General features: G+C 47.1%; 1 long non-coding RNA gene across 2 annotated transcripts; it reads left to right on the forward strand.

Annotated features, from left to right (window-relative positions):
• Positions 1-5,241: 5,241 nt before the first annotated feature.
• LOC137528283 (uncharacterized) lies at positions 5,242-11,670 on the forward strand. 2 transcript variants are annotated; one of them, XR_011023339.1, is made up of 3 exons: positions 5,242-7,417; positions 7,997-8,098; positions 10,719-11,670. It is a non-coding gene; the product is annotated as an uncharacterized lncRNA (long non-coding RNA). The 2 variants fall into 2 exon arrangements; XR_011023338.1 differs by having other exon boundaries at positions 5,242-6,216; positions 6,724-8,098.
• Positions 11,671-12,987: the final 1,317 nt, after the last annotated feature.

A 12,987-nucleotide genomic window follows, 5' to 3' on the forward strand; every position in this document is an offset into this window, starting at 1 on the left:
GGCGTGGTTGCATGGTTAGCCGCGGCGATGTGGGCGGGTGTTTGGGCGGTGACGTAGTTGGGAGGGGAAGAGGGGGGCAGCTGGTTTCCTGATGGGTTTGTGTTTGCACACAGCAGTTGTAATGCAAAGTGAGGCAGACGGGGCTCTGCCAGGCGTTGTTTTGCTTTTGTTGGTAGGACTGCTCAGCAATAACAAAGCGGCGTGACCCGTGAGAGGGAGTTCCGTGTAGCAGTAGACTTGAAGTCAAAGCGAGAAAAGTAGCTTGTGTTATAATAGTAATGTACAATAGATAATAATGCTGCTTTAGTATAAGGGTCCGTTCTCCATTCTGTGTTGTAGACTAGAGTACTCTGGGCAGTATAAATTGTCCCCACCCATATTCGGGCATGCTATTATGTTATGGTAGCCCCCAGCAAAGCTTCCAGCTGTCCCTCTTATGATGCTCTGTCCCTCTTTCTTCTTCATTGTCTCTCTTTCAGGACAGATGTACAGATCTGTGTAAATATATGTATTTTTTTCTACTGAAAAATGTGTTTAATTGACTAAACTTTATTTCCATCCTTTAAATTGATATTTTTCTTATTTTCATATGTTAATTTGAAGGAGTATTCACCAGGATAGGAAAGACCAGTGTGGTTTTATAAAATAACATTTTTCTAATGAAATCTTTGTTATGTGTGACTAAAGGTGGCCATACACTGGCCCGATTTGCAGCCGTTTCGACAGCAGATTCGATCACTGGGATCGAATCTGCTGCCAATCGTTCGCGCTACACGCCGAATTTCGATCCTTTTCGTCCGATCGCTCCGTGCGGAAAATTAGCGTCGATCGCCCGCGGGTAGGAAGCGCGTCGCTAGCGGCGTTCGAGTACCCGACGACCGACGCAGTAGAGCCGCATACATTACCTGCTCCGCCGGCACGTCTACGCCCGGTCACCGCTGCTCCGTGTCCGCGCTGGTCTCCGGCATGCTTCAGTTCCTCCTGCCCGGCAGGAAGTTTAAACAGTAGAGGGCGCTCTACTGTTTAAACTTCCTGCCGGGCAGGAAGAAGTAAAGCATGCCGGGGCCGGAGACCAGAGCGGAGACGGAGCAGTGGTGACCTGGGGACTGGAGTCGCGCCGGCGGAGCAGGTAATGTATGCGGGCGGGGGGAGCGGCGGCAGCACCACCACCACCACAACAGATTGTGAACGGTTTCAGGCTGAAATCGGTTCACAATCTGTTTGCAGTAAAGGTAGCCATACGATCCCTCTCTGATCAGATTCGATCAGATAGGGATCTGTCAGTTGGTCGAAACTGATGGCAAATCGACCAGTGTATGGCTACCTTTAGGGCATGGCAGGGCCCTGGCTTAAAGGACTTATGAGGCGAAATACTAGCAAAAAGTTAAATACCTGCATGAAATTTTAATGCACGGAGGACGCAATCCGTGCCGTTCTGCCGGGTCCCCGCTGCTCAATGTCCCCCCGGGCCTGCTCCCGACCCCACAGGACGGGTCGGGCTCTCATGCCTCCACTAAAATGGCCGCCTCCAGAGGCAGGAGAGCCCAACCCGGCCTGTGGGGTCAGGAGCCGGCCCGGGGGGGATGGAGTCCTCCGTGCATTCAAATTTCATGCAGGTATTTAACTTTTTTTAGTATTTCGCCTCATAAGTCCTTTAAGTGTTCCTCTTTCCTATCTCTAAAAGTCAGGAGCCGTGTCCCCCAGTGTTAGGTAGCCCCGTTTAGCCAGAGCCCCCCTCCCTTTAAATAGCTAGAGAGGCCCCCATGTAGTCAGAGAGCCTCTGTTTAGCCATGAAGCCCCCCCCCCCCCCCCATTTAAGTAGCCAAAGGCCTTCGATTCATAAAGCATTACCGCATTCAGTAATGCTTAAAACAGCTGACTTTACCAAACACTTAGGTAAATGTCAATTCATAAAGGCTGTTACTGCATAAAAAACTGAAGTTACCAAGCAGTGAGGTAAATTACCGACTTGTGCGGTAAATACCTCAACAAATATCAGTAAATGTCAAATTCGTAAAGACTAGATCATGCAGTAAAAGCCTGAAATTTTACCGGCGCGTCTGGTGCTGCGAAATGAGAGCGGCGACTGTACGATTCTGTGGGAAGCCACCGTGACTCACGCAAGCAGAGAAGGATAAGCTATGGCTGACAGGAGCAGAAGCCAATAGAAACAGTCCCTTACTCCTGATGGATTTTGTTAGGACCCGCAGGCTTCTCCTGGTGGGTCTAGCTTTTCTACCCCCAGGCAGTGAGCAGAGAGATCACGGAACAAAAGAGGCTTCCCCTGCCTGCCTTCGGCGGTTTAACCTCTTAGGTTCCTGTTTGAAGATGCAGAGGAACTAGTGGGGAAATTACCTATGCATGGCATGTGTAATGTCTCCTGGAAGTTATTCTAAGCTGTGGCAAATAAATAGAATGTTAAGATAGACTAATAGACAGATTCAGAGCGAGCAGAGGCAGTATAGCAAAACATGTACATCTAAATGGATGCCGGATACCTATTACTATTGTAATGGCTAAAAACAAACAAAAAGAGCTCTCTGGGACCTGGAACCCACTACAAATTGCTAGCGGAATCTAGCGTTTTTGATTAGCGTTTTGTATGCGATTTCATGAGCCTTTTCCAGCGGTTTTGGTAGCGATTTTAAAAAGTGTAAGCTTTTTGCCAGCAATTGTAATAGTGATATGCGATTAGCGTTTTCAATTCTGATTGGTCCTTTCTAATTATTTTAATTTTTGTTACAGTTTGCAGTAATTTACCCACCAGCCCACAGTGTTGTTCACTTTATGCATCCGAGCAACTTTCACCTCCCATTCATTTGCCAATAACTTAATCACTACTTATCACACTGAAATGATCTATATCTTGTTTTTTACACCACCATTTAGGCTTTCTTTGGGTGGTACGTTTTGTTAAGAATTATTTCATTCTAAATCCATTTTAACAGGAACATTAAGAAAGAAATGGAAAAAAATCAAAATTTCTCAGTTTTTGGCCATCATAGTTTGAAATTAATACATGCTACCATAATTAAAACCCATGTATTTTATTAGCCCATTTGTCCCGGTTATTACACCATTTAAATTATGTCCCTATCACAATTTATGGCACCGATATTTTATTTGGAAATAAAGGTGCATGTTTTCAATTTGCGTCCATCACTATTTACAAGCCTATAAAAAAAAAAAATTATATTAACATTCTCTTTTGACATGCATATTTAAAAAGTTCAGACCCTTAGGTAACTATTTATGTTGTTGTTGTCTTTTTTAATTGTAATTTTTTTTTTTAATTAAAAATTTTATTTTTGTAATTTTTGGTGTGGGAGGTAAACAGCTAATTTTAAATGTATTATAATGTAATTATTTATTAAAAAATGTATGTGGGTGCAGTTTACTCTTTGGCCACGGTCAAAAAGTCCTGGAAGCAAATGATCACGCTTCCAGGAACTAGAATGAGAACAGGGAACTTTTTTTAAGCAGAAAGACCGCAGCCTCTGATAAGAGGCCGTCGGTTTTTCTGCGGGGAACTTAGATCGATGAATGGGAAGTATATTCCCATTCATTGACCGGGGGGCTAACGGCAGGTGGCGGGAGAGCGCGCCTCATTCAGCTGCAGCAGCACAGTCTATCTGGACAAACATATTCGTCCAGATAGGCTTAAGTGGTTAAAATTGCACACAAATTGCTATGTGTAGCAATTCATGAGCAATTTGCCAGCACTTCAATACTTTACATGGAAGCGCAAACGCTCTCAAAATGTTGCATGTCCTGCGCTTGCGATTTTGCTAATCGCAATCACTACTGATTAATTTAATCGCAATCACTACATTAATTTACATTGGCAGAGCATTCGCGGAATACGCTAGTGATTTCAAACGCTCCCTAAACGCTCAAAAAAACGCTCTAGTGGGTTCCAGGCCTCAGACTGGCAGAAGGTTGCAATCACAATAGGCTCTGTTCACAATCACACATGCGGTAAGAGATTTTTTTACCGCTATATTACTGCCAGTGATATTTTTTCCTTTTTTTGCAGGAATTACCAACTTTTGCAGACTTTTACCGTATTTTTTACGCATACAGTAAACAATGCTTACAATTTTAGGCATGCGGTAAATAATCATGCATAAAAATGTGTGATTGTCAAGATGGTCTCTTTTCAGTGGGGAATTTACCGCAAGCGCATTTCCGCATGCGGAAAATGATTGTGAATAGAACCCAATGTCCTATCTAGGACAGGACTCACTTGGAATGTAGTGGCTGTCAAAAAGGATCAGCCTGAGTCAGCTTGTGTCCCTCTTAGATGGCAGCCGGGAACTGGGCTCTCCAGTCAGCAGCGGGCACGTGACCTCAGCGAGGGGTCCAGGATGGGAGGCACGGTGTAGCTAGACGCGACCGATGGTGTCCGTGACTATATCAAAGGACTATAGGGGAACAGAAAGTGACTAAAGTCACTTTATTGTAATCAGAGGCGGGACAAGGTCCTTCAGCACCCAAGGCTGAGACACCAAAGTGCGCCCCTCCATCCGTCCCACCCCAGCCGTCACACACTGATTCTATTAAACTAATAGGTGCCACAGGGCCCCCAACCTCTCCAACACCTTAATCTCTAGTTCTCTGGCTTGCAGTCACTGTCATGTATCCCCTTTTCTTATTTCTTTCTGCTTCAAACACAATTGGGAATGACAGCTGAATGAATTGTGCGCCCCCTCCTACACTGCGCCCTGAGGCTGGAGCCTCTCCAGCCTCTGCCTTGGCCCGGCCCTAATTGTAATGCCCTCACTGCACGGAGTTTTTTGTCTATCGAAGCCGGTAAATTACCGAACATTTTTATGAATTAGCACACAAAAGTCTAAAATACAGAATGCGGTGAATTACCAAGCACTTTACATTTACCGTACTGTGCTTTATGAATCGAGGCCAATGAGCCCCACATGTATTCAGAGAGTCCTACACAGTTAGTCAGAGTACCCCCCAGTAGTCAGAGAGAGCCCACTGTTAAGCTAGAGCACCCCATTTAGCTAAAAAGAGCCCACCCCTCATTTAGGTAGCCAGAGAACAGCTGGGGGTGCTTGCAGCAGGAGCATAACTCACCTGAGATACACAAACGCCATCCGCATCTCCTTCCTGCTTCTCGGTTTCCATGTCTCACTGTGTAACAGTGCCCCCTGTGGTCCTGTTGTTACATAGTGAGACACAAAGTCGAGGTTGCCGGAAGGAGATGCGGGCGGCTTGTGTGGATCTTGAAGAGGTGAGTGACGCATCCATTCCGCTTTCACTCTGCAAGCGCTCACTGCTCTGCCCGTCCCGAGAAACTGGCATGGTACTCAGTGGTATAAGAAAAGAGGTACACATATCAGCTGGAATGGGGCAGAACTAATATAGGGTCTGCTACATGATTGTAGTCTCATTAGTGCAGGGAAAGGTCTATGTCACTAGCCATATGCTTGACTTTCATTCCTAATCGAGGTGGTTGTGTCACTGTTACTTTTTATATGTTCGTTTCTACTTTTGCTATGCCAATTCATGTGTTAACTTGTATAGGCGATTTCTTTCTTACTATTGTTAGTTATGTTATGCTGGTTCTGCTTATTACATGCAAAAATGTTCGTAATGTTTTGTATATTTTGCAATGAAAACCTAGTGAAAGAAAAGGGGTACACAAGTTGCAACTGTATCTGGGTTGGTACCATGGAGTCCGTCTCATTGACTGCCTGTAAAAGGGGCACGAGGGAATTTTTGCAGCCAATTTTGGCTAGTAGAATATCAGCAAAATTTACAGACATTCTATGTTTTAGAAGTGTAAATTACCGTAGTAAAATATTGGTAAATAAAACCGATATTTTACTACAACTTAATCTAACATTGTTCTCACACAGAACCCTCCCTTACTGACCCCTAACCTTAACCGACCACCACTGCCAATCCACTGCAATTACGATAATGTTGGAGCACCGCCATAGGCACAATTATAAATTGCGGCTATAGTGTGAAATATGGGTGCCCAGGACACACAAATTTCACACTATAGCTGCAATTTATAATGACGCTTATGGCCCAAGTTCTGATAGTGGGCTACCAAATTTCCTGCTTCGCACCTCATCAGCCACTTTATGGCTCTTCTATAGTAATACCTCTATGTTTGTATTTTATATAATAGTAAATTACCACTGGTAACAAACATTCTCTCTTTGTGCTCAGGCCTCCTCTGTGGCAGTCTATGGCCTCGATTCATAAAAGTGCCTGCGAGCGGGGAAAGTCGAGCGGGGAAACACCGCTGTCGGTATTTCCGCCTTCAGGGTGGTAATTCATAAAAATGTTGCCTGTTGTGACAGGCGTGCGGAGATACTCCGCTGTAGGCAGGCGTTAGGCTGTCGGGAGACATGCGGAAGCCGGAGAAGCAGGCGGAGTCCCTCCGTGCGGTGTTCTCTCTGCAGCTGCTTGGGAGGTCTGTCCCATTCACTGCAACGGATTCCGCACGCTTCTCGCCACATCAGAGGTAGCGGTAATACCCGTCCGCATACCGCTACCTCTAATTTTTATGAATTGACCACTTGTTACTTTTGCTGTGATAATCACCGCGCAAGGCGGTGATTTATCACTCTGCTCGCGAATGTCGGCTTTTCATGCGGAAAAGCCTTTATGAATACAGATCTTGCTGTGTGGTCGGTAAAGTGTGCCGTTTTCTGCATTCCCGCATGCGGGAATGCTTTATGAATCGAGGCCCTTGTGAAGTAGGAAAACATTTGTGCTAGGGGTAAAGGCCTGTAGCTTCTCCACTGGATGTACTTCATAACTGTCTCAGCTTCCATTAGTGAGGAGTGACATGCAGTGTGCTGCTGATTCTTATCTAGTTCAAGTTTATAAATGCAGCAGAAGATTCAGAATTTTAAACCCATAGCACAGTTCTTGCTGTGACAAACTAGCAGCAACGTAAAACTCCACAAACAAGGACTGAATCGGTCACCCCCTCAGACCCCACCCATATTTACATGTTCAGCTCCAGCTTCCTTCTTCCTGCATTGCAGCAAAGTATGTAGATATGATCAATAAAATGCAAATGTTGCCGCTTTGCATGCAACTAGGTGCAGAGCCAAATAAAGTGTACACAGGCTGTTTTACACTAAAGCTGGCCATGTATCTAGCAATATTGCGGCTTTATCGACTTTGAAAATTGGCATTGCAGCAAGTATGTCCAATCAACAATTTGACTGATTTCTGGACTAAAATCTGTCGAATGTGTAGATCGAGCAAGCTGGAGAATCTCAGCCCATCGTGGGCGATCAGGATGTGCGGTAGTAACGGCATGCAATATTAACCTAAATGCTAATAGTGGAAATTTTCCCTGGCAATAGGTCGAGGAGAGTCTTGTGGAGGCCTGTACAACCAAGGGCCTGCAGTAAAGATGCTTATTACGGTAATCTGAAAAATATTTTTAATGTAGGGGAATACTTTAAAGTATTTAAACATTTTTTTTAGTAAAAAAAAAAAACATATTTAACCACTTCACCCCAAGACGGTTTTTACTCTAACGGACAAGAGCGATTTTCACCTTTCAGTGCTCATCCCTTTCATTTGCCAATAGCTGAATCGCTACTAATCACAATGAAATGATCTATATCTTGTTTTTGTCACCACCAATTGGGCTTTTTGGGGTTGATATTTTTTTTTAGTAATGACTTTATTTTCTATGCATTTTAAAGGGAAATACAAGGAAAAAATGAAAAAATTCACTGTTTCTCCAATTTCATCCCCTATGGTTTTAACATAAACACTGCTACTGTACATAAAACCCACACATTTTATATGCCTAGTTTTCCTGGTTATCACAAGATTTTAATTATGTCCCTAGTACAACGTATGGTGACAATATATAATTTGGAAATAAAGGTGTATTTTTTCTTTGGCGGGTTTTTAAACACACCTCCCCCATCCTCCACCCAACATCTTGTCCCACAGCAAACTTTACAGCTTCTTCCTTTCCATCTCCTGTCAGCTTTGATACCCTCTTGTAGATGGTGAAGGATGATCTACGGAAGAAGGATACCACGTTCAGGAGAGCAGTCACACCACAAGAACAACTACTGATCACGCTGAGGTATGTAAAAAACAATTTTTTTTTATTTGAAAAACAACTTTTCAACATGGAAACATTCTTCCAACATGGAAGACAAAATATAAATAACATTTGCATGACATTTACACTCTTGTGACCCAGGTATAGTGTCTTTAGGGAACACCAGGCCCTAATGTAAGTAATTTAACCACTTGCACGCGGTCCTCTGAACCTTGGATGAAGGAGACAGGGCAGGAAAAGGGCAGGGCAGGCTTTTCCAAGTCCAGGTCTCCTTCGTCCAAGGTTCCAAGGGTCACGTGCAAGGGTGAGGAACAACAACAACAAACGACGGAGGTGCAGGTCCTAAAAACTTGTGCAGAGGTGCAGATCCTAAAAACTTGTGCAGAGGTGCAGGACCTAACTTGTGCAAAGGTGCAGGACCTAACTTGTGCAGAGGTGCAGGACCTAACTTGTGCAGAGGTGCAGGGCATAACTACTTTAAAAACATAACTACTTGCACACGGTCGTCTGAACCTTGGATGAAGGAGACAGGGTCGGAAAAGGTTTGCCTCTTCCCTGTCCAGGTCTCCTTCGTCCAAGGGTCGCGTGCAAGGGTGTGGAACAACTAGAGAGTGAGAAACAAGAACAACAAACGGCAGAGGTGCAGGGCATAGCTTGTGCAGAGGTGCAGGGCATAGCTGCCCTAAAGGCACTCTTGTGACCCAGGTATAGTGTCTTTGGGGGACACCAGGCTCTAAATTTAAGTACTTTAAAAAACCTAACCACTTGCATGCGGTCCTCTGAACCTTGGATGAAGGAGACAGGGCCGGAAAAGGCTTGCCTCTTCCCTGTCCAGGTCTCCTTCGTCCAAGGTTCCAAGGGTCACGTGCAAGGGTGAGGAACAACTAGAGAGTGCGGAACAACAACAAATGGCAGAGGTGCAGGGCATAGCTTGTGCAGAGGTGCAGGGCATAGCTGCCCGAGGTGTCTTTCGGGGACACCAGGCCCTAAGTTTAAAGCACTTTAAAAACCTAAGTACTTGGACATGGTCATCGGAACCCCTCTGAACCTTGGTTGATGGAGACGGGGCAGGGAAAAGTTTTGGCAAAAGCCCTGTGCTGGTCTCCTTCCTCCAAAGTTCAGAGGGATTCAGAGGACCATGTCCAGGAACAAGAGGAAATTTGGTCAAATGTTAGGGTCTACAGCACTTGTTGGGAACATGGGAGGTGCTGCCTGGAACTCGGGACTGTCTTGGGTGCTGGTCGTGGAGGTGCTGGACCCTAACAGCAGCGGTGTGTATTGACTGCCTCTGGAGCCAGTGTACGACTGGGATGAAGATTGCCAGGGGGGCACCAATGCAGGTTGAGAATGTCTAAATGTTGGCGGTAGTATCAATGGCGTCTCCATGTATTGTTTTATAGCATCGAGCATACTTGAATGGCATGCCATCATGTTGTTGCTTGGCACCTTTTTTAAGAACAGCAGGAGAGACATGACTGTGTGGAATGCCGGGTGTGCCTGCAGTTTCAAGAGTTCACTACTTTGCTGATGCATCTGCTGCAGCTGTGCCACCGCTTGTTGATGTTCCGCACGCGCTTGGTGATGTTCCGCACGCGGCTGGTCAAACTGTGCCCGGTGCACCTCGTGCATCAATTTTATTTCTTCCCGGTAGTGTCCATGCACCGACTGTAACTCACTTTGAAGTGAATCGATGTGTCGGCTGCCTGGTGATTAGTGCCTCGTGGCTCTGTAGAATGCCGAGAAGTCCTGAGACAGCACCGGATCTCAGCTTCGGTCTCCCTTCTGGTTGGAGGCTGGACAGGGGCCTAATCGACCCCTTAGTGGGGGGGTAGCTTCATCACCCCGGCCTCTGCCTTGCGTAGGGGTTGCCCTGCGTGGCGGTTGTGCCCGAATGTCCTCTGCCGTTTGTTGTTCTTCTTCTTCTTGGGTCGTAGGAGCTTGAGGAGCTTCATCACTAGGAGCTGGGGCACTAGCTCCTGCCACCTCATTACCATGTCTTCACCCAACTCCGGGTCAGTCGGGTCCACGTCTTCCACATAACTTACTGACTGCCGCCTCCTCCTCCTTCTCTCTGGGACAAATGTGACATCCCTCGTCTCATCATCATAGTCCTCACTGGTGTACTGTGCCTCTGCCTCCTCTTGTTCCTCAAAATTGTCTTGAGTCCTGTTGATGATAAAAACGATATATTGGTTTGCCAAACAACATCACATACAATGTGGCCTAAATTCACAGAGCTTGTCATACATTTATCAAACACTTTATCAAATGACATTAGGTAAATTAGCAAACGTTTTGAGAAAGTGTTCGATAAATGTATGATAAAGCCCTGTGAATTGAGGCCTGTTTTGTCAATACATAATCAAAGTCATGGTAGTTGTCTGTCAACGTCATATACAATGCCTTCTCAGTTCATGGTCACAATAGTGGTACTTACTCTCTCGGTTCCATGCTTGCATTTAGGAACGTCAATTGTTGGGAGAATTGGTAATCTTTTTTTTTTTTTGGAGGCCCCACTGCCACTTCTTTCTTCCTCGGCTTTGCGGCGCGGAAACTTGACGTCCCGAATACTGCGCCAGTGTGTCTTGTACTTTTCACCTGCAAAGACATAAAACATTGATTTTGATTATTTCTCTTGTAGGTACATCTCAACTGGACAAACTTATGCATCGCTACATGTCACTTTTCGGATTGGGAAGAGCACGGTGTCAGGCATCGTTCTGAGGACCTCAAGGATCATTTGGCGAAGACTGAGGTCCACATATATGCCAGTGCCAGACACCCAGAAATGGCAGGAGATCGCCCAGCGCTTCTGGACCCAGTGCAAGTTTCCAAATTGTTGTGGACGGAAAACACATTCAGATTCAGAAACCCGTGGGGAGTGGCAGCCATTATTTTAATTATAAAAAATACTTTAGCATTGTGCTAATGGCAGTGGCCGATGCGGACTACAACTTTGTCTATGTGAATGTGGGGTCGTACGGAAGTTCCAATGACTCTGGAATCTTCCAGCGTACGGCCCTTTGCCAGCGGATGGAGCAAGGCAGACTGCATCTCCCTGGTGACAGACCCTGGCCTGGGACAAGGGCACCGGCCTACCCCTATGTGTTTGTGGGGGACGAGGCCTTCGCCTTGTCCAACCATGTGATGCGGCGTACCCAGACAGGGGCCTTGATGCCAGGCAGCTACACTTCAACGCTCGTTTGAGCCGAGCTCGGAGAATGGTGGAATGCACATTTGGGATCCTGGTGTCAAAGTGGAGGGTGTTCCACACGCCGATGCTGTTGAAGCCAGCCAACGCAGTCGACGTGGTGAAGGCAGCGTGCATCCTCCACAACTTTGTGCGCCAGGAGGAAAATGACACTCCGGAACCCCCAAATGTGCTACTGCCACTACTGCCATTGAGGAGGTATGCCACCAGGCCAAGGGCAGTGTCCCTCTGCAACAGGGACCTACTGAAAAACTATTTCTATACCCCGCCAGGACGACCCTGAATACTGTTTTGTTTTTACTGTAGTTTGTTAGTTTTTACCATTTGTTAACATTTGTTACTTTTTAACAGTTTTTACTTTAATATTTTTAAATTTTTTAAAATGTGCAATAAAAATGTGGTTTACATTTTTCATTGGTCCATCTGCATGTTGTTTGCGCACAGAGCATGCGTGTCTAGGCCACAGGATTGCACTTGCGGCCCAGACACGCATGCTACAAGGGTGTGGGTGGGACACAGTTGGCAGGACAACAGGTGGGTAGGACACAGGTGGCTAGGCCACGGCACAGGTGGGACACAGGTGGGTAGGCCACTGCACAGGTGGGTGGGACACAGGTGGGTAGGCCACGGCACAGGTGGGTGGGACACAAGTGGGTAGGACACAGGTGGGTGGGACACAGGTGGGTAGGCCACTGCACAGGTGGGTGGGACACAGGTGGGTAGGCCACTGCACAGGTGGGTGGGACACAGGTGGGTAGGCCACGGCACAGGTGGGTGGGACACAAGTGGGTGGGACACAGGTGGGTAGGCCACGGCACAGGTGGGTAGGCCACTGCACAGGTGGGTGGGACACAGGTGGGTAGACCACAGCACAGGTGGGTAGGCCACGGCACAGGTGGGTGGGACACAAGTGGGTAGGACACAGGTGGGTGGGACACAGGTGGGTAGGCCACTGCACAGGTGGGTAGGCCACGGCACAGGTGGGTGGAACACAGGTGGGTAGGCCACCGCACAGGTGTGTGGGACACAGGTGGGTAGGCCACGGCACAGGTGGGTGGGACACAGGTGGGTAGGCAATGGCACAGGTGGGTGGGACACAGGTGGGTAGGCAATGGCACAGGTGGGTGGGACACAGGTTGGTAGGCAATGGCACAGGTGGGTGGGACACAGGTTGGTAGGCCACGGAACAGGTGGGTGGGACACAGGTGGGTAGGCCACTGCACAGGTGGGTGGGACACAGGTGGGTAGGCCACGGCACAGGTGGGTGGGACACAGGTGGGTAGGCCACGGCACAGGTGGGTAGGCCACGGCACAGGTGGGTAGGCCCACGGCACAGGTGGGTGGGACACGGCACAGGTGGGATACAGGTGGCAGGGCAAAAGGTGGGTGGCCAACACGTGGGTGGGTGACACAAATCAATAGCAAAAGTGGAATACATCACAATCAAACAAAACACATATGAAAAGCCACAAACCCCCCAAAACAACACTTGTAGTCAACATACCCTCTGCCGTTTGCGGTTCAGGTTTTCGAAACCCTCCACATACAATCTTGCTATATTCTGCCACAGCCTTCTGCAAAGCCTCACATTGCTGTGGTCTTTGTCCCACAGGGCAGGTATCTGCTGCACCTGGCGTTCTCCTCGCAGGTATCTGCTGCACCTGTAGAATCAGGTCCTCCGCTGTATAGGGCCTCAACT

This window comes from Hyperolius riggenbachi, chromosome 8 (genome assembly GCF_040937935.1).
Source record: "Hyperolius riggenbachi isolate aHypRig1 chromosome 8, aHypRig1.pri, whole genome shotgun sequence".
Taxonomy (NCBI): Eukaryota; Metazoa; Chordata; class Amphibia; order Anura; family Hyperoliidae; genus Hyperolius; species Hyperolius riggenbachi.